The following is a 26966-nucleotide window of genomic DNA, read 5'->3' as shown; positions in this document are numbered from 1 at the left end:
TTCAACTGTTTATTACCTCGATATTTGTCAAAGTATATCACATATTTTAATTATTTCAAATTAGAAATTAGATTAATCTGAATAGAATACAATGTAGCTTGAGTAAAAAAGTCACCCATCATTCATCCTGAGTGAAAAAAAGACAGTTACATAGGCCAGTCAAGTGAGTTTATTTTATACACAAGCCCACACATGCACACATACCTCATTTGCTTATCACAAAATGTCTGTAAAATGCATATTATACTTCAGTGTTTTGAGAAAATATTTCTCAGAGTTGTTAGGTAACCTGCTCCATTTTAAACGACTAACTGATGACAGTCTGAGATCCAAAACTAATTCTGTCTGATTCAGATATCTGTCTTTTGTTTATTTTGTTTTTGCTTGTAATTTTTTGGTTTGTTTTCAAAATACTTGAAGGTATGTACAGTTCCATTACCAGATGGATTTTAGTGGGAAGCAGAAATGGGGAGAGAATGTCAGTTTTGGAGTGACCTTAACAGCTGCTACTAGATGCATAACCGTAAGTTATAAAGGAATATAAAGGAGAATGCCTACAATCATATCCATGTCCAAATAAGGCCTTCATTCCCAAACTCAGGCCATTTTGAAAATAGTTGGGGTTGGGGATGTGAGACCATATGATATTTTAGAGACCATATGACATTTGAGAGACCATATAACATTTATTTTTGTTTCCTAAAACACAGAAAGCATCTCATGAATAACTCAATTTAAAAACAGGTAAAATGAGGGTTTACATGGGTAGCCTGGGAGACACCTAATAATTCCCACAAAAATTAACTATTTCTTTTAAAAACAGGAAAATGGTTAAGGCTTATTGTTTTGATGTCTGTAACTTGAAAAGAAAGCAGAGGGGAAAAGAGGCACCATCATAAACACTCTCAAATTTATGTCTTGGCATAATATAGAGAAAAAAGAAAATCCATAAAACTTTGAGTAAATACATCGTTTCAGTACACAAGGTAAGACACCATATACTCCTTTACAGCCAAATATTGATTCCCCACTCAGTCTTAGAGTGAGGAATAGAGGGAGAAAGTGCCAGGAAAAGACTGGTGAAATGGAGGATGAAGATACATGAGATAGCTCACTGATACAAGCAAAGCCTTGGTGGCTCCGTGCTGAGTTAAGGAAGAGATTTGAAAGCAAGGATATTTCCCTGGAGGCAGTAAAACTGCCTCCTGGAAAGAGAGCAAGCTATGGGGTTAGACGTTTAATAAAATTTTAGGTGAGAGAAAGAGTCCAGGTCTTTCACCTAAATTGCACACCAGTTGAGCTCATCTGCTTATTGTCCACATACTCAGGCTAGGGGAAAAGTGGGCATATTTCAAAACTCAATCCTTAAACTGTAGCTTGATGTGAAAAAGTAGAGACAAATTCACCCATGCTACATCAAAGTGTAAGAAGTGTCCATCTTAAGCTGGGAAACCTGAAAGTCATGGCAAGTATAAAATCACTTTTTAGTAATAAGACAAGGAAAAAAATAGCATAAAAGAACATGCAAACAAAGTATTAGGAATCCATCCTATGAAATGCAAGTTTTAAAAATGACACAGTGTCCAAGAATAATTATACAGAAGGATGCAATTAAAACAAAAATTCAAAGAATCCATCAAGGACAGACACACAAAATTAAAATGAAATGAGAAATTCAGAGCCAAAAAATACATATGTGGCTAAAATAACAGTTTACAAAATAACATAATTAGAAATAGCAAAGAAAAGAAAAGTATCTGTAATGTAAATAATTTTAAACCATTTTATAGAGTCAATGTTTGGCAAGGTTGTCCACAAGTAAATACTTTTTACTTTTGTTTGTGGCAACCCTACATTAAGGAAGTCTGTTAACATCATTTTACCAACAACATGTGCTCACTTTGAGTCTCCTAGTCATATTTTGTTAGTTGTCATTGTATTAAAACTTTTAAAAATTAGTATTATATCTGGCATAGTGCTCTGTGATTACTTATCTTTGTTATTAACATTGTAATTGTTTTAGGGTACCATGAAACACATCTATACAATATGGCATTGTAAATTGGTGTCACTTTTGCACAGGAATGTGGTAATACGGAGCAAAATTTAAAGTGTTTGTATGATTTGACTCCACCATAATCTCAAAATTTAATCTAGAATATACTAACAAAAACATGTCAAGTTATTAATAAGAAGGCTTCTCATAACACTACTTGTTCAGCATCAAATTTCCAATTTACAACAAATTAGAAACAACCAGGATGTCTCTAGCTAGTAACCTAGAAAAATATGTAACCGATTAAAAATTTAGATAAAACTATATCTTTTGTGTGTATTGGGGATATATGAATAATAGTCACACTTCTGAAGAAATAGATACAGATACCATAAATATGAACAGCTTTCTTATTGACAAAGATGACGCTAACAATGTGGCATAATCACTAGTCAGTTTAACTACTTTATTCCCAGAATTAAACATATCCATGTATCATTAAGGATCTCCACAGGGTAATAGTGAACCCTGCTTTAGTAAACTCATTAAATTGTGAAACAGAATTAAAATAAACTGAGAACAGAGTGCTCCCAAAAGAGGTAGCGACTTGAGACACAGTTTCAGACCTTTATTTCCTCTCTCTCACCAATCTGATAACTCTCTGCTTCCTGAGGGAGAAGGACACAGATGATAATGAAAAAAAAAGTTATCCTCTTGTTAACTGTACTGTCTGAAGGAATGAGTGGAAGTTTTTTTTCCTTGAGCCATGGCCAGAAACAACTAGAGGAATAAAATATTTCCTCTAATGATGTGAATAAAGCAAAGTGTGGAGCAATGTTATCTTACAAGTATCTTTATGCAAATTAATGCATTTTTTTGTTGTTATTTGACATCTCACTTCATAAATGAGATTCAACCTGCATGTAGGAAATGAAAAAGATGATCTTGACTTAAAGAAAACTAACATTTCATCCATAAAAGTAATTTTTGATTTATGGGCTGAACTTGCCCATAAAAACGTTGTGAAAAAGAAAGTTTATCTTCAACTTTCTTCACCTTCCTGTTTCCTTTTCTATGTTTCCTTTTTGCTTGCAGATCCCACTGTTTTTTTCTAACAATATTCTTTAGGCTATATGTGTCCATACATTTCCTGGATCTTCATCTCTTACCACAGAATGTGGAGTTAGTATCTTAAGTCATTACGTATCCTTAAAAAAACCAGGTAGATCCATATTAAACAGGGTTTCATAGAAAGATATGGATTTGAATTCTGTTTCTTTCCTTAGTGTTCTAGATGTAATTTATTGAGCAAGTTACTTTAGGTCCATTAGCGCCGTTCTTTTTGTTTTTTCTCATACTTAAAATACAAATATCTATAATTAACTACAGTTTTTCTTATTAAGAAATTCCTAGATGAGTGGACATTTAATTAGATTTTAATTATTAAGCAAAAGCAGGAAATACCATGACATTTTTCCAATGGTGGCTATCAGGATTTAGAAATAGTCCATAAAAAGGCTTATTTTTAAGTGAATTTTTCTTCCTGGAATCCATGGGCTATGTATCTTGATATATATATATCTCACAGTTGTATGACTATAGACCTGACCACGTCATAATCAGGAGACCACAAGGTGAATTGGAGACATACTCAGTTAACATGTGCAGTTCTAAAGTATTTTTAAATATCCGTATGATCATTTGGTTTATTTGCCTAAAAACAACCATTAACACATGAAAGAATTTTGTGAAAAATCCCTTGTCAATGTGAATTAATTATTCTTGACCATTTAAGAGAAATACCTATATAATAGCTACCAAAACTGTTAGACTAAACCAATTAGTTGGAGTAAGGGTGCTACATAAAAAGATTAATTCAGTTATAAATTAATTGGCCTAATACCAGTTAATATGGAATTTCCTTTATATAGACACAGCCTAGCGTTCCAAACGAAAATGCACTATACTGTGCCAGAAAGAAAATAAAATGAATGCATAAAGTATTAGCAAAAATTGTTTTAAAATATGTAGTAACAGTTTATGACAGACAGTAAGAGAATTGTAAATTTGGAAACAAAATCTCATTCTTCTCCACTTAATCTCTTCTTTTTCTTCTATTTTTTATTAAAATATTTCAAACATCTGGAACTTTACCATTTAGGAACTTTGTGGTTAATTTACCTGGTAGAGCATATTGACATGTAACTCTCAAAATTATTTATTGTGAACTATGTCTGAAACCGTGCATTGCTGTTCTTGTATCTATCTACTTTATAATCCTTTCACTCTCTCTCCCCTAAAATGTGCTGATAAAGCTAGCATTATGTAAATGTTACTAGTTACTATAATCAAAGAAATGCTTCTACGCAGGCATTTTCCCTTTCCATTCTATGAACACCCACATACAGTATGTGTGTATATGAACACACATATACATATGTGCACACACACATATTATTCATTTTTAGAAATGAGCCTAATCATATATAATATATATTATATATATGCAAGAGACACAGCTTTAAATTATACAGAATGACTAAGTTGTCATAGAGCCTGCTATCTGAGTGGAAGACTATATATTGGATTCTTTTTATAGCCAACCAAAAAAATAAAAAACAAAAAACAGAAGCCCCTCCCTCCAATGTTTGTCATTTAAGTCCCAACTGTGCTGTAGCCTTTAACTGTGTAAGACAGCAAGACAGCACATTTTGTAGATTAAACCAATAAACTCACAAACATAAAAGAAACAAATCTCATAATTGCGGATTTCAATTAAAGGAAGGGGGATCAAAGCAAACATTCTGCTGGAAATTACACAGCTGCTATCTATACAAAATGAGAAAAACGTCTAGAGCCAGCCATAATTTTACAGAGGCAAAAAAAAAAAACAAAAAACATGCAGCAAACCCTGCAGTAGGACAGATTGTCTATGCTCCTCACGTCCCAATCAGTAATACAGAAATATTGAGTAATAAATTCCTTGCCTCTCTCCATCTGAAAAGCTCCCACCATCTGTGAAAGACAATTTGTAACAGCCTCAATATTAAGATTCAGTAAACAGACAATCACTCCCCTCGTGCCAAGCCGTGGCTACATTTGGAGAAAAGCATAAAGCAAAACAATTAGTAACACCGAGACCCCTCTATTACAAATTATCCAGCCACCAAAACAACTAGTTTCAATTGCGGTTTCCCTTCAACTGGAGAGGAATGCAGGAGATCCTGCATATTTGGCTACCTCCGTGGCCCATGCGTAGGCCTCATTCTAATGCGTTGAATTATTATTGATGGCTGAGGCAGTTCTGCTCTGTTGGTGAACCAATAATGTCAAGGCACTACCTGCAAGATTAATTATAGGAGAGAATAGGCTGAGGTTTCTTGGGACTGAGACATTAATATAGACTGAGCATCAGTTTCAGGGGATTCAACAGACAGCTGAACTAACGCCTCAAACAACGTGACTCGCACTAAATCCCGGTAGCTGTATCTTAGCAGCATGTGGAAGCTTAGAACAATTGTTTTTAACTATGAGGTACAGCGCATTCTGTATTTAAAAAAAAAAAAAACAAAACCCTAAAATACAAAATCCACGGTTCTACCTGAGTTACAAATTCAACCTGAGCTTTGCAGAGAGCGTAGATGATACTATTTATTTCACCACAAAGAAAAGGTGACACCACTTTCCTCATGCGTTTGTCCTTGGAACATGTAAAATATGTTCTTATTTACTGCATTTTCTAGGGTTTTGAGTAGGGTGACAAATCTTCCTGATTTTCTTGGAAAAAATCTCAATTCCCACTTGGTATCCTGGAGTGATTATTAAAAACACACACATTTTATTCTTAAACTGTCGTGGTTTGGATGATAAGTTATACAGTCACTTTAGTTCTAAGGCATATGGAGCCTGAAGCATTTTCTCACTGTGGCTATAGCCATCTTTTATGTAAATATTTTATTTGCTTGTCATATGCAGGTATTTGTACACTTTCTTGGAAATAAAAATTTTAAAGAAGCTGAAGTGTGAAGTTAAATCGAAGGATATGCTACATTTATAATCTTAGTGAAATTTAACTTGGGGCTTCTGCTTCATTTTGCCAAATTCAAAGTTGTATGATATAAAATTATATTATATATGTGTGTGTATACATAAATGTATATACAAATATTTAAATATATGTGTATACCCATATGATATCAGGTAACATTCATTTGATTCTTAATTCTTAATCTGTACTAGACATTCATCAAATGATTTTACATATTCTAATTCTTGCTTTATAGATAAATAGATATGTGTGTGTAAATATTTATGCATATATATATAGATGTATGGAATCTGTATATATCTATATGTATGTGTATATAAATATTCCATAAATCTATATATGTATGTGTATATATGTGTGTATACATATACAACATATATGTGTATATATACATATATACATATGTGTATATACACGCACATATATACACGTGTGTGTATATACATATATGTATGTATACATATATACACATATAAAATATGTATGGAATCTCTATACTCTCTATATTCTCTCTATATATTTTATTAATATTTTCAACTGAAAAAAGTGAGGCACGGATGGATGAAAGATCATGTTCATGGTTACAGAGTGAGCAAATAGTAATGTCCAGATTCAAATTAAAGAACTCTGTCCTTAGTGTACAGTCTGTAACCAGTTAACAAGCTCTTATAATTCATATGTGTATGCATTTAATACATGCATTGCGGAGGTTTCTGTATCAGTCTCACTATTTAAATCATCTGGAGTATACCAGAGAAAACAAACCATGGTAGCAAAACTAGTAAGGCTAAAGAATTACAACCATGCACTGCTGAATTTGTTATTGTAACTAGGAGGCCATTTTGTATTCTAACATGGAATAGTTATCTCGAAATAATTTATTTTATTTTGCAAGTTAATGCTATTCTCGACTATCTCTCTATTTTCCTCCCAGCAGCAATCAAAAGGAAATTGAAAAAAAAAAAAAATCCACGATAGATTTGATCTATTGTCTTAAAATGTCATGACTGTGGAGCGTATGATAGTTAGAAATAAGTTATCAGGCATCTCCACACGAGTAAAGACAAATGTCTTTGTCAGTTTTAAATAGACAGGGAGGAACACTCCGCTTGCGAAGGAAACTAAATTCCAAGTAACTGGAAGGACTGCCTTTATATATATGTATACGTCACCTATCACCTGCACTTCTGTAGAGTGTTTCAATAGAAAATTTATAATTAAAAAGTCTTGTAATCTGAATACACTATATACAGTTATGCATGTTAAGAGTCTGTCTAGTTTTATTGGTGTTATTATTTCACATGAGGAAAACACAAGAATAGAGACAACACATTTTGCTAACCAGAGAGGATGAGGAGCAAGGGTCAACCTGTCTGTAAGATTCTTTCCATAGTGCCTCAGATCACATTTAAAAGACTAAGTTAAACAAAGTTTAGAAAGATTCTGTAGCTTTTCTAGCATTCCATAGTTGTACCTGCCTCCAGGAGATTTTCATGCTAGTTGATAAAATGGTCCTCTTTCTATGGCTGTCCATCCTAAATATACTCTTTAGTTATTAAATAAACATTATGTTTCAGGCACAGTTCAACACTGGGGTAGATGCTTGAGCAGTGAGGTGAATGAGACACACAAGGAATCTGCCCTCATAATGTGTAAAACCTTGTGGACAAGGTAAGTAATGAATATAGAAATGAAAAGACAACTGGAATATTTGCTCACTCTTCTTTTTGCTGATATAACCTTTAACACTTTTCTTCCTTTTAATTCAGTGTCACCTCTGACTTGTCTTATTTCTGTTATCAGTACCTCACCAAATTCTTGTGATTTGATATTTCAGGGAATTTCCTTCTTGTTCCTCTTTTCCTTTCCATTCTTATGAGATCTTCAACCACAAAAGGCATGTTTAAAATTTATGATAGCAGCTATGAAGTCTTTAGTATTATTTCCTTGGGTTTATTGATTTTCTGTAATTATCTTTCTAAAATGAACTGCATCTTCTTTTCTTATATATTGCTTGGCTTGCTTGTCTTTATGTGTTTATATTTGTGACTGTCATAAATTTATTTAAGGTTTTTAGCTCAGAATTCTCCATTTGAATTTTATTATTAAAATATGATTTATTATTAATTCATTATTAAAATGTGGAATTTGGGTACCGTGTGTTGAATTCATAAAACTCCGTAGTTAATGGCACATCATCGTCACTGATCTGTGCCACAAAACTCTTGAAAAATGTTATTTACTTTATTCTGTATTCTTTATTCCTATTTTCCTCTCCCTTATACCACATAGAAAGACATTTTATAATATTTAACATGGGAAAAATTTTGGTATGCTTTTATTTAAAGTAGGCATTTATATTCAGTGCTTCAATTTTAAGTTGCATAATAAAAGTCTAGGATATTTGATTTTAGAGATTCGTCCATGTTGTTGTTTTCATATCTAGTCTTTTAACAGCTGGCCAGGGTTTCATGGTGCATGCTCATCAAAGCAAACTGCACACTTGCCTGCTGATGTACAACTTGCCACAACAAATCTCACTGTAATACCATACTTGAATATATTCCCTTATACTTACCTATGAAATAAGGTCTTTGGTTATATACCAAGTCAATTTTCTGCGTCATAGTTTATGAAAGGAAAGAGTTAACAGCAGGCCTGTGATCTGTTTTTTCCACCTCTTCTTTAGGAATGGGACAGGGTGAAAGACTTTCCCGTCAAACCATCTTTTAAACATATGAATGTCAAGACTTCTACAAAACATATGTTGATGTTTTCTAGTGGGTGAGTCCTTATCTTTGAAATATTGTGGCCAACTCTATGAGTTTGCCAGAACTACCACAACAGAATACCATAGACTGAGTGGCTTCAACAATAGAAATTTATTTTTTCACAGTTTTAGGGGCAAGAATTACAATATTGAGGTACCAACAGGTTTAATTTTCTCTGGTGTCTCTCTCCTTGGCTTATGGATGTCCACTTTCATGCTGTGTGTTCACATGGTTTTTCCTCTGTGTAGGCACATCACTGGTGTCTCTTTGTATGTCAAAATTTCCTCTTATGAGTACGCAAATCCAATTGAATGAAGGTCCACTTTAACAGTCTCTTTTTAACTTAATTATCTCTTTAAAGGCCCTGTCTTCAAATACAGATACATTCTGGGATACTGGGGATTACAGCTTTGACATATGAATTTTGGGAGAACATGATTCAGCCTATGTACCTGGTTGGTCTATGTTGCTTACTGTAAATTCACCTAGAATATCCCCTTAGAAAATGTCTTATAGACCAGATAATTTTCAGATCATAACATAAAAATATTTCATGACTTGCATAGCTCCCTTTTGTGTAAGTTATATCCTTATAGCATAGGTGAGACCTATATGTTAAATCTGTGTCTGACACACTGTAAAATAAAAACTTAGGACTCAAGACACAGTCCTGGATTTCTCCATGCCTCTTCTAGGCTTCGCAATTACCCAAGAGTTCTGTAAAAGGGCCATATATGCAAAGTGGCCTCCAAGTGCCAAAGGAGCAAAGAAGCTGCTGAAGGAGGGAGACAAATCCGGTTTGTTGGTTTTGAGTGATTTATTAAGGGAACTTGCAGAAAGAATAGTGGCCTTGGGCAACCACAACACAGGTAGATTTTTACACTGTGAACTCTCAGACCCACGGCTTATACCTTGGGGGAAAAGTCTATGTACGCTGGAGGAATGTGTAAGTCGTTGCAGACATTTCAGCCTATAATTTCCGGGACTATAAGGGTTGTTTTGGAGGAAACTTGCTGTGAATAGGTGTTCTTACATAGGAGCAATAATACATCAACTAGACATTTTGGCGGCATTCCTGAACTGGGGTTAGTCAGATGTTATATGGCAGATTAGCATTTAATAAAGTCACTCTTGTCCCTATACCATGGTCCTGAAATTATTAGTACATTTTGATATTTAATAAGATCTCAGATTCATGTGTGTCTTACTGAACAACTAACACTTTTTGTTGTGATATGCAGTTTTAGAAACTGATAGGGTTTTTTGTTCTTATGTCTACACATTATCAGTTCTTCTATCACTCTATTCATAAGGACTTTAGAATCATAACACTTAATTCACATTTTTAATTTTAAAACATATTGAGGATCTATTGATCATATTTTTCTACCATGTTATTAAACAACTCATTACTATGTATTGTTTTTGTATTAAAAAATGTTGAAAGGTATTCAAAAAGAGAAGCCAAAATACCTTGTAGTATAAAAAGGAATAAAAAAAAATACAAAAATATATGATGACATGTATCTACCATTTTATTATCATCTGGAGTAAATTTATTGCCCCCAAAATTTTGTGTTCTGTTTATCCTTCCCTCTTGCAACTCCTGTCAACCACTAATCTCACTGTTTCCACAGTTTTGCCTTTCCTTCATATCATATTGTTGAAATTATACAGTATACAGTCTTCTAAATTGACCTCTTTCACTTAATAATATATGTTTAAGGCTCCTCCATGTCTTTTTGTAGCTTTATAGCTCTTTCTTTTTAGGAGTGAATGATATTCTATTGTTTTAACACAGTTTATTTATCTATTCATATACTGAAAAATATCTTGGTGACTTCCAAGTTTTTGACAGTTATGAATAAAGTTGCTATAAACATCTGTGTGTAAGTTTTTTATAGACGTAAGTTTTTAACTCCTTTGGGTGAATACCAAGAAATGTGATTACTGAATAGTATGATAGGAGTATGTTTAGTTTTGCAAGAAACTGCCAAATTTTGTTCCAAAGAAACTGCACAATTTGCATTTTCACTGGCAATAAATGAGATTTCCTATTGCTCCACATCCTTGTCAGCATTTGATGTTGTCAATGTTCTAGACTGTGGCCCATTCTAATATGTATGTAGTAGTTTTTTATTATTGTTTTAATTTTCATTTTCCTGATGACATATAATGTGAAACATGGTTTCATATGCTTATTTGCCATCTGTATGTTTTCTCTGGTGAGGTTCTGTTTAGGTCTTTCGCTGATTTAAAACTCTAGTGTCTTTTTATTGTTGAGTTGTAAGGGTTCTTTGAATATTTTGCCTAATAGTTTTTTTTTTTTTAATCAAATGTCTGTCCTGAAAATATCTTCTCTTATGCTTGTGTTTTCATTCTCTTGACAGTGTCTTTTTCAGGACAGACATTTTTAATTTGAGTAACATCTATTTTATTAATTTTTTCTTTCATCAATCATGCCTTTGGTGTTGTATCTAAAATGTCATCACCAAATCAAAGGTCATCTATTTTTCCATATGTAATCTCTAAGTATTTTATGGTTTTTCAATTTAACATTTAGGTCTGTAATTCATTTTCAGTTAATTTTTGTAAATGGAATGGTCTGTGTCTAGAGTCATCTTTTTGAATGTGGATGTCCAAGTGTACAAGGACTGTTTGCTGAAAAGACTACAAAGGATCTTCAAACAGTTCATAAAAATTTTCTAAATTTTCCATGAATTTCAACTTTTCTCACAAAAATAAACTTGTATTGTCTTGTTGTAACATGTCTAAACAGGACCTAGTTTGAGGTACTAAGAAGAATATGACACCAGTTTGAAAATAATACCTCTCAAACAACATGAATTCTGATAAAATGAAGCAAGAACAAGCATCAAATTTATGGTAAGGCTTGAGCAGAAACATAGAGAAATAATTGACCAAAAGCCTGTGGGGACAATATCCAAAATAAATCAGCAGTTTACAAATTGTAACTGATGTTAAGAAGGGATGAGATAATGTTGAAGCTGAAAGCTCAAAAGAGAAGACCATCCACATCAGTTTATGAGAAAAGAAAAAAGAAAAAAAAAACAAAACTTGTTTGTGCCCTAATTGAAGAGCACCAAAAATTAACAGCACAAATAGCTAACAACCTGGATACCTCAATTGGACCAGCCTACAAAATTCTGATTGTAAAATCAAAGGTGAGCAAACTTTCCACTTTATGGGTGCCAAAACCATTGCACAGAGATGAGCTACAGATTATAGTAGAGCTTTCAATTGAAAATTTAAACAAGTGGAATCAATATCATGAAACATTTCTTTGAAGAATTGTAACAAAAGATGGAATATGGCTTTAATTGCATGATCTTGAAGACAAAGAAGAATCAAAGCAATGGTAACAATATGTGGAAGTGGACTAGTCAAAGTAAAAGCAGATCAGTCAAAAGCAAATATTATGGCAACAATTTTCAAGGATGCTCAAAGGAATTTCGATGTTGACTTTCTGAAGGGCCAAATAATGATAACATCTGTTTATTATAAGAGTGCTTTGAGAAAGTTAGCCACAGCTTTAGCAGAAAACACCTGAGAAAGCTTCACTAGAGTCTTTTCTCCACCATGACAAGGTTCCTGCTCATGCCTCTCAAACAAGAGCAATTTTGCAAGAGTTTCAATGGGAAATCATTAGGCACCCCCCTTGCAGTTTTAATTTGGTTTCTTTTGATTTCTTTTTCTTCCTGATATTAAAAAATCTAAAAAGGGCGGCCAATTTTCTTCAGTTGATTATGTAAAAAAGCATTGACATCATTAAATTCCCAAGAGTCTCAGTTCTTTAGGGATTGACTCAATAATTGGTACCATCTCTTACATAATTGTCTTGAACTTGGTGGAGTTAATGTTAAAAGTTTATATCTTTAATTTTTATCTTTAAATTCCAGTTTTCTACGTATTTTAAAAATTTCCCTCATATCTTTCCTGCATTGTATTGCCATTGTCCTTTGTGAAAGATCAATTGGCTATATTTATATGGGTTTATTCCTTCACTCTCTATTATTTTCCATTGACCTATTTGTGTATTTCTTTGTCAATACAATCCTGAATTGATTACCCTAGCTTTATAGAAAGTCTCAAAGCAAGGTAGTATCAGTCCTCCAACGTTCTTCTTCTTCTTTAATATTGTGTTTGCTATTCTGCATCTTTTGCCTATTCATATCAATATTAAAATCAATTTGTCATTATCCGTAAGATAACTTGTTGGGATTTTATATTGAGATTACATTGAACCTGTAGATTAAGTTGGAAAGAATATCTTTACAATATTGAATCTTCCTGTTTATGAACATGAAATATCTCTCCAAGTTTTTAGCTCTTCTTTAATTTGTTTCATCACAGTTTTGTACTTTACTTCATATAAGTCTTGAACATAGTTTGTTAGAGTTATACATAAATATTTCTTTTCTGGGTGCTAATGTAAAGGTTACTGCATTTTTTAATATGCAAAAGTTACCAATGTAAAACACAACAAAAAAGTGCTTACATTATAAATACATTTGTTGCAAATAACAAAAAGCCCAAATATCAATGACTTTAACATAAAATAGATTTACTGTTTCCTTATACTTACGAGATGCTCCTTCATGTAACAGACTGTATTCCAGGTACACAGAAGAAAGAATAAAAACCAAAGAAATTTATGAGACTTTTTTTTTTAATCAGGAAGATACTAAAACTCTCACTGAAGTCTTTTATCAAATTCCTCTTACATATTATTGGCTAGAATTTTATCTCATGATCAAACTTTGCTGCAAGAGAATATAAAAAGGTGTGTGTGTTTGAGCATTACATGTTGAAACTTCAATATGGATATTTTTACAGTGGGGAAAAAAGAGTACAACAGATATTGAATAGACAACTAAGAGTTAGAGCTAAATTAATACTTCAGAAACTTATATATAGAACAGCTGAATATTTGAAAGAATAGGCCAGCAAACATATTAGACTTGAGTCCTCTAATTTATGTATTTATTTTAAATTAATATAAAAATAACCATCTGTTTCTGTAAAGCATATGGTTGTTAAATAGATATTCAATAATAAAGTTTGCTTTGTTTATGAAAGAAATAGTTCCTCGGAATTTTTTACAAGAGACATTAGCAAATGATGCTAGGAATAAAAATTTATTCATAATTTATCTATTTTGCAATACTATGAACGAATAATCACCATTAGAAAATATAAAAGGGACCTGGGGTTTTAGTAAATCTCTGACATATCCCTTGCTATGATCACAGAATCTGTATGTATATCATCTTCTTGTATAATCTGGCCAATCACTACTCTTTGAAGTAATCATTCCTTTGATTGAAATTTTAGCTGCTTTTGTTGCATGAAACTATTTTTAACAGATTGTATATTTACTTGAGAAGTTGTCTTTTTTATATGACTGCACTATACATATCAGAAATATGATTTATTCATTTATATATCCTTGTATTATCTAACCAATTTTTAGCAAAGTGGGTTCCTCACATACACTTGTAGAACAAACATTAATAAATCAAATGAATATTGATGGCCTCATGATTCCGCAAATTTGTTGTGTTTAGCAAATTTGTCTGAAACATAATTTCAACCCTAAACTTTATGCTCCTGAGGGGTGTGTGTGTGTGTGTGTGTGTGATTTTCACATTTTAGTGACAATCTATAAGCTAGGGATGCTGTGCAAAGTTCAATAGAAGTTTGTATGGGTTTCTGTTGTTGCTATTGTTGTATTTTGTAACTTCATAATGTCATGAGAAAATTTATGAATTCACACATGTTGATTGATATGATTTGGATGTGTCCCCCCCCAAGTCTCATCTTGAATTGTAGCTCCCATAATTCCCATGTGTCACAGGAGAAACCTGGTGGGATGGAATTGAATCATGGGGATGGGTCTTTCACGTGCTGCTGTCATGATAGTGAGTTAATTTTCACAAGATCTGATGGTTTTATAAGGGGCTTTTCCCCCTTTTGCACTGGAATTCTCTATTGCCTGCTGTCATTTAAGACACAACTTTGCTCCTCATTTGCCTATTGCCATGATTTTGAGGCCTCCCCAGCCTTGTGGAACTGTGAGTGAATTAAACCTCTTTCCTTTGTAAATTATACTGTCTTGGGTATGTCTTTATTAGCAGTGCGAGAATTAATAATACAATAAATTGTTACTGGGAGTGGGGTGCTGTTGTATAGATACCCAAAAATGTGAAAGTGACTTTGGAACTGGGTCACAGGCAGAGGTTGGAACAGTTTGGAGGACTCAGAAGAAGATAGGGAAATGTGGGAAAGTTTGGAACTTCTGAGAGACTTCTTGATTGGCTTTGACCAAAAGGCTGATAGTGATATGGACAATAAAATCCAGGCTGAAATGGTCTCAGATGGAGATGAAGAACTTGTTGAGAACTAGAGTAAAGGTTACTGTTGCTATACAAAGAGACTGGTGGCATTTTACCCCTGCTCTGGAGATCTGTGGAACTTTGAACTTGAGAGAGATGATTTGGGGTATCTGGTAGAAGAAGTTTATAAGCAGCAAAGCATTCAAGAGGTGACAGAGCATAAAAGGTTGAAAAGTTTGCAGCCTGATGCAGTAGAAAATAAAAAACTCTTTTTATGTGAAGATATGCAAGCCAGCTGCAGTAATTCATGTAAGTAACAAGGAGCCAGATGCTAATTTCCAAAGCAAGGGGGAAAATGTCTCCAGGGCATGTCAGAGACTTTCATGGCAGCCCCTGACATCACAGGCCGGGAGGCCTAGGAGGAAAAAATGGTTTTATGGGCTGGGCCCAGAATCCCCCTCCCTGCTCTATGTAGTATCCAAACATGGCGTTCTGCATCCCAACTGTTTCAGCTCCAGTTGTGACTAAAAGGGGCCATCACTCAGCTCAGTTTGTTCCTTCAGAGGATGCAAACTCCAAGCCTTGACAGCTTACATGTGATGTTGGGCCTGTGGGTGCACAGAAGTCAATAATTGAGGTTTTGGAACCTGCATCTAGATTTCAGAGGATGTATGGAAATGCCTGGGTGTCCAAGCAGAAGTTTGCTGCAGGGGTGGGGCCCTCATAAACAACCTCTGCTAGGGCAGTTTAGAAGGGAAATGTGGAGTTGGAGCCACCATACAGAGTCCCCATTGGAGCACTGCCTAGTAGAGCTGTGAGAAGAGGGCCACTGTCCCCTAGACCCAAGATGGTAGATCCATTCACAGCTTGCTCCACATGCCTGGAAAAGCCACAGGAGTGGAACTTCCCATGCTGTGGGAGCACGCCTTTTGCTTTAGCATGAACCAGATGTGAGACATGGAGTAAAAAGGAGATTATTTTGGAACTTTAAAGTTTAAGGACTGCCCTATTGAATTTCAGACTTGCATGGGACCTATAGCCCCTTTGTTTCTTCCATTGGATATTTACCCAATGCCTGTACCCCCATCATATCTGGGAAATAACTAACTTGCTTTTGATTATATATGCTTATAGGTGGAAGGGACTTGCTTTGTCTCAGATGGGAATTTTGACTGTGGACTTTTGAGATAATACTGAAATAAGTTAAGACTTTGGACTGTTGAGAAGGCATATTTGGTTTTGAAATGTGAGGACATGAGATTTGGGAGGGGCCAGGGGTAGAACGATATGGTTTGGCTTTGTCCCCATCCAAAAGTCTCATCTTGAATTGGGAGGAATCTGGTTGGAGGGAATTGAGTCATGGGGGTGGATCTTTCCTGTGCTGTTCTCATGATAGTGAGTTAGTTCTCATGAGATCTGATAGTTTTATAAGGGGAATTTTCCCTCTTTTGCACTGCACTTCTCTTCTGCCTGTTGCCATAGAAGACATTACTACTCCTCATTTGCTTATTTCATAATTGTGAGGCCTCTCCAGTCATATGGTACTGTGAGTCCATTAAGCATCTTTTTCTTTATAAATTACCCAGTCTTTGATACATCTTTATTAGGAGCATGAGAATGAACCAATGTGTAGTTTCTCTATTTTATAAGATTTGTCTCATTTTTGCCTATTTTTGATAAGAAATTATGTTTTGTATCTATTTAATTTGTTCCAACTTCAACACTTGTGGGAACCATTATAAGGTTCTTCCCTCAAAGTTGCTCATGTTTCATGCTGAGAACCTGTGAATATGTCAAGAGGGACTTTACAGATGCAGATGTGATTAAACATCTTGAGATGGAGGGATTATCCTGTATTATTTAATGGAACTAATGTAATCACAAGAATGCTTATAAGATGGAGGCAGGAGAGTCAACCTCTGAGAGAGAGAGAGAGAGATTTCAAGATGTTACACTGTTGGCTTTGAAAATGGAACAAAAGGCTATGAGAAAACAAATGAAGGTGGCATCAGGAAGCTTGAAACACAAAGAGAGATTCTCCTCTAGAGCCTTCAGAAACAACACGACCCCCAAATACCTTGATTTTAGCCCAGTTAGACTCATCCTGGACTTCTCTCCTCCCAAAATTATGCTATTTTAAGCTACTATATTTTAGGTAACTGAAACAGCAGTAATAGGACACTAATACAACTCCCTACCACAATTAATGAAAACAGTCTCTTTTGGATGACACTTAAGAGTCTCTTTAAGTAAAATGTTCAATCCCTAGGAATCCTGCTTAATCCCTCTTATGTACTCAAAATATAGGCAGCGACTTACATTGTTTTTATATCACAGAGTTAAAGGGGAACCCAAAACTATGCAGAGATCATGGCTTCTATGTCTTCAGTCAACTTTGTTCTTTTCTCATTATGCTGCAAGTATTGATTTATTGGTCAATCTTTTACCATTAAGTATAATGGTAGATGTAGGGTTTTTTGTAGATTATCTTTACCAAGCTGAAGGAGGATACCTCTCTATTCCTGTTTTCCTGAGAGTTTTTATAATAAATGGTTGTTGATATGTTTCACATTTTTTTTTTCTGCATAGATTGTTATAATCAAGTGATTTTCATCTTCTAGGCTAAAATAATGTGTCATGGAATTAATTAATTTGTGACCCTTGAACTAGTCATATGTTCCTAGTATAACCTTAATTGGTCATGGTGTATGATTGTTATTACTAAATTAGACTTGCTAACATTTAAAAAATGATTTTGTGTTTATATTCACAAGAGATAGACTCTGTAATTTTTGTGCTTTCTTTTTTTGATATCAGATATCAGCACAATAGTAGTCTTATAAAATAAATTAAAGATTGTTGTTTCCTCTTTACTTCTCTGAAAGAGTTTGTAAACTCATATTAATACTTCAAAAGTTTGATACAATTCTTGATGAAAACCATTTGGGCATATAACTTTCTTTTTCAGGAGGTTTACAATTTAAAAATCCACTTGCTTAATAGCTATAAGATTATTCAAATTACCTATTTCATCTTGGGTGAGTTGTGAAAATATTTTCAAAACTTGGTCCAGGTTGTCTAAGTTGTCAAATTTATATGTTTTAGAGTTGTTTATAGTATTCTTTTTTGCCTTTTTTATATCTATAGGATTTATAATTGTATCTTATTTTTATTCCTGATATTTATACTAATAATTTGGTTATTCTTTTTTCCTTACTCTGACTAGATACATGTTAATATTATTGATTTTGTCAAAGAATAAACTCGGTTGTTTTCCAATATTTATGTTTTTATTTTTTATTTTATTCACTTATAGTCTTATTTTCTTTCTTGTGCTTACTTTGCATTCATTTTACAGCTTTTATATATGTTCTTTAGGTGGGAGAGTAGATGATTTATTTGATGCTTTTAAATTTTTTGAAAGTATTTATAGCTTTACATTTCTTTCTCAAAACCGATTTAGCTGTCTCCTACAAATTTTGGTATGTTGTCTATTCCATTTTTTTATTTCAATATATTTTCACAAATTCCTTTGAGACTCTTTTGACCCATAGATTATTCACAAGTGTCTAGATAATTTTCAAGGGTTTGAATATTTTTCTGTTATCTTTTTGTTATTGATTTTTAGTCTGATACCTTTGTGATTAGAGAACATACTCTGTATGATTTCTAGGGTTTTACATTTTTGAATTTTTTTTTAATGTTCCAGAACATTATCTTTCTTTGGTTATGTTCTGTGGGCATTTAAAATTAACGTGTATTCTCCTGTTGTTGCTTGGCATGTTCTAGAAATGTTGATTATATCTTGGTGGTTGATGGTGTTGCTGAGTTTTACTGAAATTCTGTTTAGTTGCTCTACTAATTCTTCAGAGAAGGGTGTTGAAGTCTCCGATGATTATTGTGGATTTGTCTATTTCTTCTTCAGTTTTTTCAGTTTTCACTTCCCATATTTTATGGCTCTGGTGTTCAGTGCATGAGCTTTAAAATTGCTATGTCTTTTTGGTAGATTGCCCTTTCTATAATTGTATAATGTCCCTCTCTGTCTCTAGTAATTGTCTTTGCTCTGAAGTCTACTTTATCTAATCTTTTATTCAGGCTTGTTTTGAAGTTAATATGATTCACATTTTCATGATTTGTCTTTATCCATCCTTTTACTGTCAACCTGCCTATAACATTATACTGGAAGTGAATTTCTTGTTGACCAAAAATAATAGAGTCATGTTATTTAATCCACTCTGCCAATATTTTTATTGGACAATTCAGATTATTTCCATTTAATATAAATATTGATGTTAGGTTTAAAGCCTATCATTTTATTTTTATTTTAGTTTATCTCTTTTTTTATTTTCTTTTATTTTTTCTGCTTTTATAATGAGTAGTTTAGCTGTTTTTTGACTTGCATTTCTCTGTGTGTGTGTTTTTATGTATGTATCTCTTTCCTTTTTTTAATAAGCTTTGTTGGTGGTTGTGCCAAGTATTTATATATATATATATACATATATACACACACACATAATTTATCATGGTATACTGGTGTTATCATTTTTATCAGTTCAAGTGAAATATAGAAATCTTACCTCTGTTTACATTGTTACTGCTCCCTGCTATAACTGTCTTAAATACTTCCTCTACATATAATAAGAACAAAATAAATCAGTGATATAATTTTTGACTCAATGTCAATAATAATTTAGATAACTCAAGAGAAGAAGAGTGTTTCATATGAGCTGATTTTTTTCATTTGTTTCTTCATTTTTTGCTTTATTTTTAAAGAATTTTTTCCCTTTTATTTCCTTTTTTTAATTTTCAATTTTTATAGATACATAACAGCTGTACATATTTATGGGGTAAAAGTGAAATGTTGATCCAAGCATACAATGTGTAATAATCAAATCATGGTAATGGGGATATCCATTACTTAAAGGACTTTTTTTTTGTTGTTAGAAACATTCCAGTTTCTTACTCTTACTAGATACATGTTAATATTAACAGTTTCACTTGTTTAGTTATTTTGAAATATACTATAAGTTCTTATTAACTATAGTCATTCTGTTGTGCTACTAAACACTAGATCTTATTCCTTCTAACTATATTTTTTATATCAATTAAGAATTCCCACTTATTCTGCCCCTACTCACCCTTACAATAGATTTACTGGCAACAAATTATCTTAATTCTACTCCTGTGAGATCATCTTGATTTTCCTTTCATTCTTGAAGGCTATTTTCACTGTTTATAGCATTCTGAGCTTTCCTGGCCTCCATTGTTTGTGAAGAAAAATTTCTGTCATTATAATAGCTTTTATTTTTTTCCCCATAGTTTCAAAAGTATAATGAAGATGTATCTTAGTGATATCGATTTATTTAGTCTTATTCTGTTTGGTGTTCATTCAACTTCTTGAATTTGTATCTTTTATGTTTTTTGCCAAATTTGGGGAAGCATTCCCCTATTATTACTTCAGGTAATTTTTTACCCCAGTCTTTTGTCTTATTCCAGTGCTTTGATGACAGAAAATGTAGATATTTCACTATATGATAGTTTGCTACGTAATGATATTTTGGTCAATGATGGGTCATATATGTTATGGTAGTCCCATAAGATCATAATAGCACGATTTAACTGTACCATTTCTATGTTTAGATAAGTTTAGATAAACAAAGACTTACCGTTTTGTTACAGTTGCCTACAGTATTACATGTTGTACCAGTGCAGCCCAGGAGCGATAGGCTTTGTAGTATAGTAGGTTATACCACTGAGATGTGTGTAAATATACTCTATGATGTTTGCACAATGACAAAATCACCCGAGGATGTATTTCTCAGAATACATCCTCATAGTTAAATGATACATGGCTATATTTTCACAGGTTGCTGGAGAATTTGTGTGTAATTTTCTCAGTTTTGCAGATTGTTTAATTTCTGCCTGCAGTCTCTCATTCGGTTTTTTTTTTTTTTTTTTTTTCCTCGCCTCTATTCTACCCATTCACTGAACTTTATATTTTAGTAATTGAATGTTTTAATTCTAAAATTCAATTTGGCTCCTGTTGATATGTTCTATTTCTCTGCTAAGATGTTTCAACTCTTTGTTGACATATTCTTTTGTTTTTTAAGGACATTTGTAATTGCTTACTGAAGCATAATTATTATAACTGTTTAAAATATTTTTAGATGATATGAACATCTCTGTGATCTCATTGTTGGCATCTATTGCTCACCTTTTTAATCAAGTCTGGTATCTTCCTACTTCTTGGTATGATAAGTGATTTATTATTGAAGACTTGACATTTTTGTGTTATTTTGTGGAACACTAAATTTTCTTTAAACTTTCTGTTTTTACTGGCTTTCTGTGACACTGCTCCAGCCGAGGAAGAAAAGCAGCTGGTTATAAATACAAGTCCGGGTTCCTTACTCATCCTTCATTGAAACCCAAGGGGTGGTCTTTTGATGCACGAGGTGAGTGCTGATGTGTTGGTGTCGCACATGAAATCTACTGACATTATGGTGAGAGTGGGTTTGTTATCACTGGGTAATGGTGAAATTCCTGATTCTCCAGTAAGCTTTCTCTGATGCCACCTAGGCATCGGGGAGGAGGGGCACTACATTGCTGATGAGTGGGGTGAAAGTCCATGTTCTTCATGTGGTTTTCACTGACATTGCTGGACAGAGGACTTGTTACAGGCTGATGGTGATGTATTGGTTTCCTATTTGACTTTCTCTACCATCAGGACAGCAGTTATTTTTTAACAAACTTGTGATTGTGAAAATCAAGATTTCTAATTCAGTCTTTGCTGACTCAATTTGGAATGGGACCACCATTTTTGTTGATGTTGTTTTCTTGATTTGTTTTTTGGTGTTTGCCTGGAGTAGAGTGGTTATTAGGTAAAAGTTTTCTCTCTAGCTAGGCTGCTTTTCTCCTAATCCTTTGACTAGAGAAAACAGTCATTTTCTGGAGATTTTTTTGTCTGTGCCCATTGGCATTTTCAAGCAGACAGCTTTTTTGGCCCCAAGTCTAGTATACATGAAACAAAAACCAAACCCAGGAAACTATCATTATGTTGTTTTTTATTCCTGAGGTCCCTCGCTGGTCCGCTGTCTTCTTTATACCTATATAGATCTTTTTACGTTTATTTTATGTGTAATGTACAAGGTTTTAGCTATGATTAGTGAGAGGAATAGGAAAAAGTATTTCTCCTCCATCTTCCCAAAAGTGGAAGTCACTCCTAAAAATGTGGTTTCAAGTTTCTAATGTTAGGAATTTTATAGATGTCTGTTTTTCTTATTTCTGACTATATTCCATAGGAATAACAAAGGCAGATTATTTTATTACTTTTAAACCAATTAAATCATACACACATCTTAATGAATATTCCATTTTCATCTGGAAAGAATGCATGCTCTTCTGTTTTGAAGTAGAATGTTCTATAAATGTAATTTAGAAAAAACTGGTTAACAATATAAACCTTCTATATTCATATTTGTTTTCCCTATAAATGTTATATAAATGAATAGCATATGTGTGTTGAAATCTCAATCTTATAGTGTGACTTTATTTCTGCTTTCAATTATTTTGATTTTTGCTTCATATATTTCAAAGTTCTGTTATTAAGCATGTATACATTTGAGATTATTATGTCATCTTGGTGAGCTAGTCTCTTTATCATTAGAAAACATCCCTCTTTGTCCCAGGGAATATAAATTGTTTTGAAGTCTCTTTTTAATATTAATATAGACACATAAGATTTTTATAGATAACAATGTCAAGGTATGGTCTTTTCTACTTCTTAACTTGAAAAACAAAACACGATGAAACTATCTTTTAACTTTTGACCTGTTTACAAGTAAAATTGCTTTTTTGAAGTCAGCACATAGATTGACTTTGGTTTTGTATTAATTCTATCAATGGCTCCCTTTTATTTGGAGCTTGTAGCACATTTACATTTAACTTACTTTTCTATAATGTTGAGGTTGAATCTATCATTTTGCTCTTCATTTTCTTTTGTTCTCAAGGTTCTTCTTTTTTTGTCTTTTCTTGGCTTTGAAGATATTAATTATTTTTAAAAAATATTTTATTTTCCATATTAGCACATTATACCCACTGGTCCTTTATTGCATAGAAGAATGAGCACCAGACAAATAGAAAAATGAGTTGAGTTGTGCTGTGTGCTCTGTTTTGTTTGTCATTAATTGATATTAAATTGACCTAGCTAGATGGGCGTGGTGGCTCACACCTCTAATTCCAGCACTTTGGGAGGCCAAGGCTGAAGGATCACTTAAGCCTAGGAGTTCAAGACCAGCCCTGACAAGAAAGCAAGACATCATCTATACAACAAAATTAAAAATTTGCAGGCATGGTGACATGTACTTATAGTCCCAGCCACTCAGAAGACTGAGGTGGGAGAATCAGTTGAGCCCAGAAGTTCTAGATTGCAGTGAGCTATGTTCACACTCCTGCAGTCTAGCCTAGGTGACAGAGTGGGACCTTATCTCAAATAAATAAATGAATTTTTAAAAAAAGCACATTTATCTTTTTTGACCTCTTTAACCAACTGTAGTATTAGACGGTTTTAGCGGCTTAATTCTGTTTTATTACCTGTATGTAAACCATCTTAATATACTTGCACAGCAAGCTTATAAATAGAGCTTCTAAATTTTTAATTAAATGATTAATTAATCTTAACCAAATAAATCAGATAAAACATCAAATATGCTTTGAGGCATAAACCAACATTATCTGCTCCAAATAATATTATTACATATATACAAATATTTTACATGGAATCTTCACGACTTAAAAAATTTAAAAGCAGATTTTAGCGACATTTTTCTTATTTCAATTAGTGTGTTAATCATGTACAAGCTATTGCAATTCATGTTTACAATTCTACAAAAACTTAAGTAGTTACAAATTCTTATAAAATGATATAGTCATAAATAAAATTCTGAAGTTGAAAATATTTGTTTTTATTGTCTTCTAATTTTTATTCTCTTCCTTATGAAGTGTAATAACCCGTGAAGGTGAGACAAACATTTAAATTGCAAAAAAAAAAAAAAAAAGAAGAAGAAGAAAAACAATTAACTAATTCAATCAACTGGATGAGTTCTTGAATACACCAGGGAAGAATATCAAGCTTTAAGTAGTAAAATATTTTAAGTAGTAAAAGTTTCAAATAAGGAGTGCAATAGAAAATTTTGTTGCAACAAGATAACTTCAAAGAAACCTTAATTACATATTGGTTATACTTTTCAAAACTTTTTTATAAGCTATAAAGGAATGCCTTCATATCATAATATCTGACATAGTAGTCAATTTTTTATAAAAGGACCCTGAAAATTTTATTATTATTATTATTATTACTCCCTGTACTTAGTAAAGGTAATGGTAAGTGTTTATGCCTCATTATGAAATATTAAACACAGTATTACAACAAGCAGATATTATTTTAAGGTTCTCTTTTTTCCCAACATAACATGTTTCTCAAATATTTTTTAGATACAATTACCAATATCCTTTAAAATTCTGTTTATTCTTGTTTAAGCATTTGGATTTCAGAAGAACATTATGTCACTTGAATTTTTTTTTTTTAAATTTTTATTCAAACTGTGAACCCAAAAGTATTTGAGGCAGGTATCAATCAATTTAGAAAGTTTCTTTTGCCAAGGATAAGGATTCACATGTAATAAAGCCATTCATATGGTTAGGGGACCTTAGAATTTTATTTTGGTTTACATTCTCCCCCTTCTGGCCAAGGTTTGTTGGAGATAGCATCAATGTCCACCAAATGTTTATTTTGTTTCATAGCATTGCCAGGGCTACAGGATTGTCTGCCCCAGGTCCATCCTGTCCCTTAGTGGGACACTCTGTGGCAAAGGGACTTAGAGTCAAGAGACTTATAGTCAATTAAATATTCTAGGCCAGATAGGAATGAACATGAACAAGGCATTCATTATCTCTTAATTTTTTTGTTGTTTTAAAGAACCAACAATCAAAAAGCCAAAGGCTTATATTTAACTTCTGTGTGTTGAGCTACTGCAATCTTGTTTTTAGTTACAGACATATAACAATTCACTATATAAAGCATAACATTGTTCTGAAAAATAAATTTTAAATATATATATTTTTCTGCACAACTCATAACTGGGAGTGTTATACTAAGGAGGCTTGGTCACGAAGTATCATCATCCTCCTAGTAATTATTTTCTCTTAATTCTGTGGGAAGCAGGAGATTCATTATGGTTGAGGTGGATGAAAAGGTGCCACATAATAGCTCAGAAAACAAAGTCCTTTGTTTTACCAGCCATTTAGGCGTATTTGTACCCATCTTTGATTTGGAGTGTCTGACCTTGATCTACTTCTATACCTCAAAACCAGCCCTTACAATCTTATGTGCCAACCTCTTCCATGGTAGTCTCTGGGCCTAGAGGGAGGGGGCTTCTGTAGCCTTAAACAGCAGGGCATTTGCAGTGAAAAACAGATCAGGCCCAGTGGAATGCCAAATGAGGCAAATTTACATCTTTCATGATTCAATCTGCACTCAAAAACAAAAGTCAGGGCTGAAATATAGTAAAAAGTGTTATAGTTTTACTTTGAAACAATTTCTTCCTCTCTCTAGCCCTCCTTTCCCATTGAAGAGATATTATAGTAAGACTAATTTATGTGCAAAATAAGTTTTAGGCTTATTGTACTTTGCGTGATTATTTGCATAGATTGCAGCAAGAATTGATTGCCATATAGGCTCCTTTTAAGTTGGCTTTCTGAAACTTTACGTAAAAATATGTTATTCTAGTTAAACTTTGGTAAAATAACCAGTGTCTCAAATTGTCCTGTTTTAAAAGAAAAGACTCTTACTAAACTTATGTAAATAACTATATTTTCATAAAATCAGAATACTCACAGTTTCTGAATTTTGGAGAATTCAGAGAGAAAGGTAAATTTGCTCACAAAAACATACTTCATCCAATTGCTCTAAACTGTACAAAAACAGAAAAGAAAAAGATTTTCTAGAATTTTCCTTGGAGCAGCACAGTTCCAAACAAGATGTTGTTTGTTCACCTTGGAACTGCTATTCACATGCTAAGTAGCTCTTCTTAGATGAGAGCTGTTTATTAGGTACTGTAGAATCTAGCAGCTCCTTACATAAAGTTACTTCTAGGGAAAATGGAGGCTCTCTGCCCATGAGAATTTCCTTCTGCCATCTCTAGGTAGTAAGATTCTATTTAAACCATTTTTATTTTATTATAGAACTCTTTGGGGCACCATTACTTCCATTAGCATAGGGGTAGCTTCAGTTAACATTTCATAGCAAGGTGGTAAATGCCCCTCAGGTGGAAATTCTCTAGTCCAGTAGTTGTCATTGGGAAGTGCTTACAGTCTTTTGTCATAAACTCCAATAAATGTTCCACAAAGGACTATGAAGTGGAGGATTTTTCCTGACTAGCACTCCAGCTTTTGCCCTATATTCTGTGGGCTTAGGCAATCTTATTAGTTCCTATGTGTTTAGCATGTCCATGTTCTGTGCGGGAAACGCATGAGGGGAGAAGAAAAGACACACACACAATACCTTTAAGAGTAAACAAACTTTATCTCATGTAAATGGCAATGCAGATGTAATAAGCAAATGATATAATAAGCAAATAATATAATAAGCAGACTGACATAATAAGCAAATTGAATAGGAAAGGGAGAAGGGAAAAGATTTTTACACTCACTAGACTATGGAGGATTCACCACCAGACTGGATAGCAACAGCCTGGGCTCCAGAGTCAGCTACTTGTCCATCCACAGAGGAGGAGAAGTCT

The 26966-nt window shown here is 33.3% G+C and overlaps 1 long non-coding RNA gene across 1 annotated transcript; it reads right to left on the bottom strand.

Moving 5' to 3' along the window:
- Positions 1-26966, bottom strand: LOC112629226. The gene is made up of 5 exons (XR_003120550.1): positions 26877-26966; positions 26063-26138; positions 19749-19799; positions 5237-5337; positions 1-3204 (listed from the first exon to the last, which is right to left on the bottom strand). It is a non-coding gene; the product is annotated as an uncharacterized LOC112629226 (long non-coding RNA).

This window comes from Theropithecus gelada, chromosome 7b (assembly GCF_003255815.1).
Source record: "Theropithecus gelada isolate Dixy chromosome 7b, Tgel_1.0, whole genome shotgun sequence".
NCBI classification, from domain to species: domain Eukaryota; kingdom Metazoa; phylum Chordata; class Mammalia; order Primates; family Cercopithecidae; genus Theropithecus; species Theropithecus gelada.
Note: the sequence above shows the minus strand (reverse complement) of the source record. Positions and strands in the feature narration are given on the sequence as shown.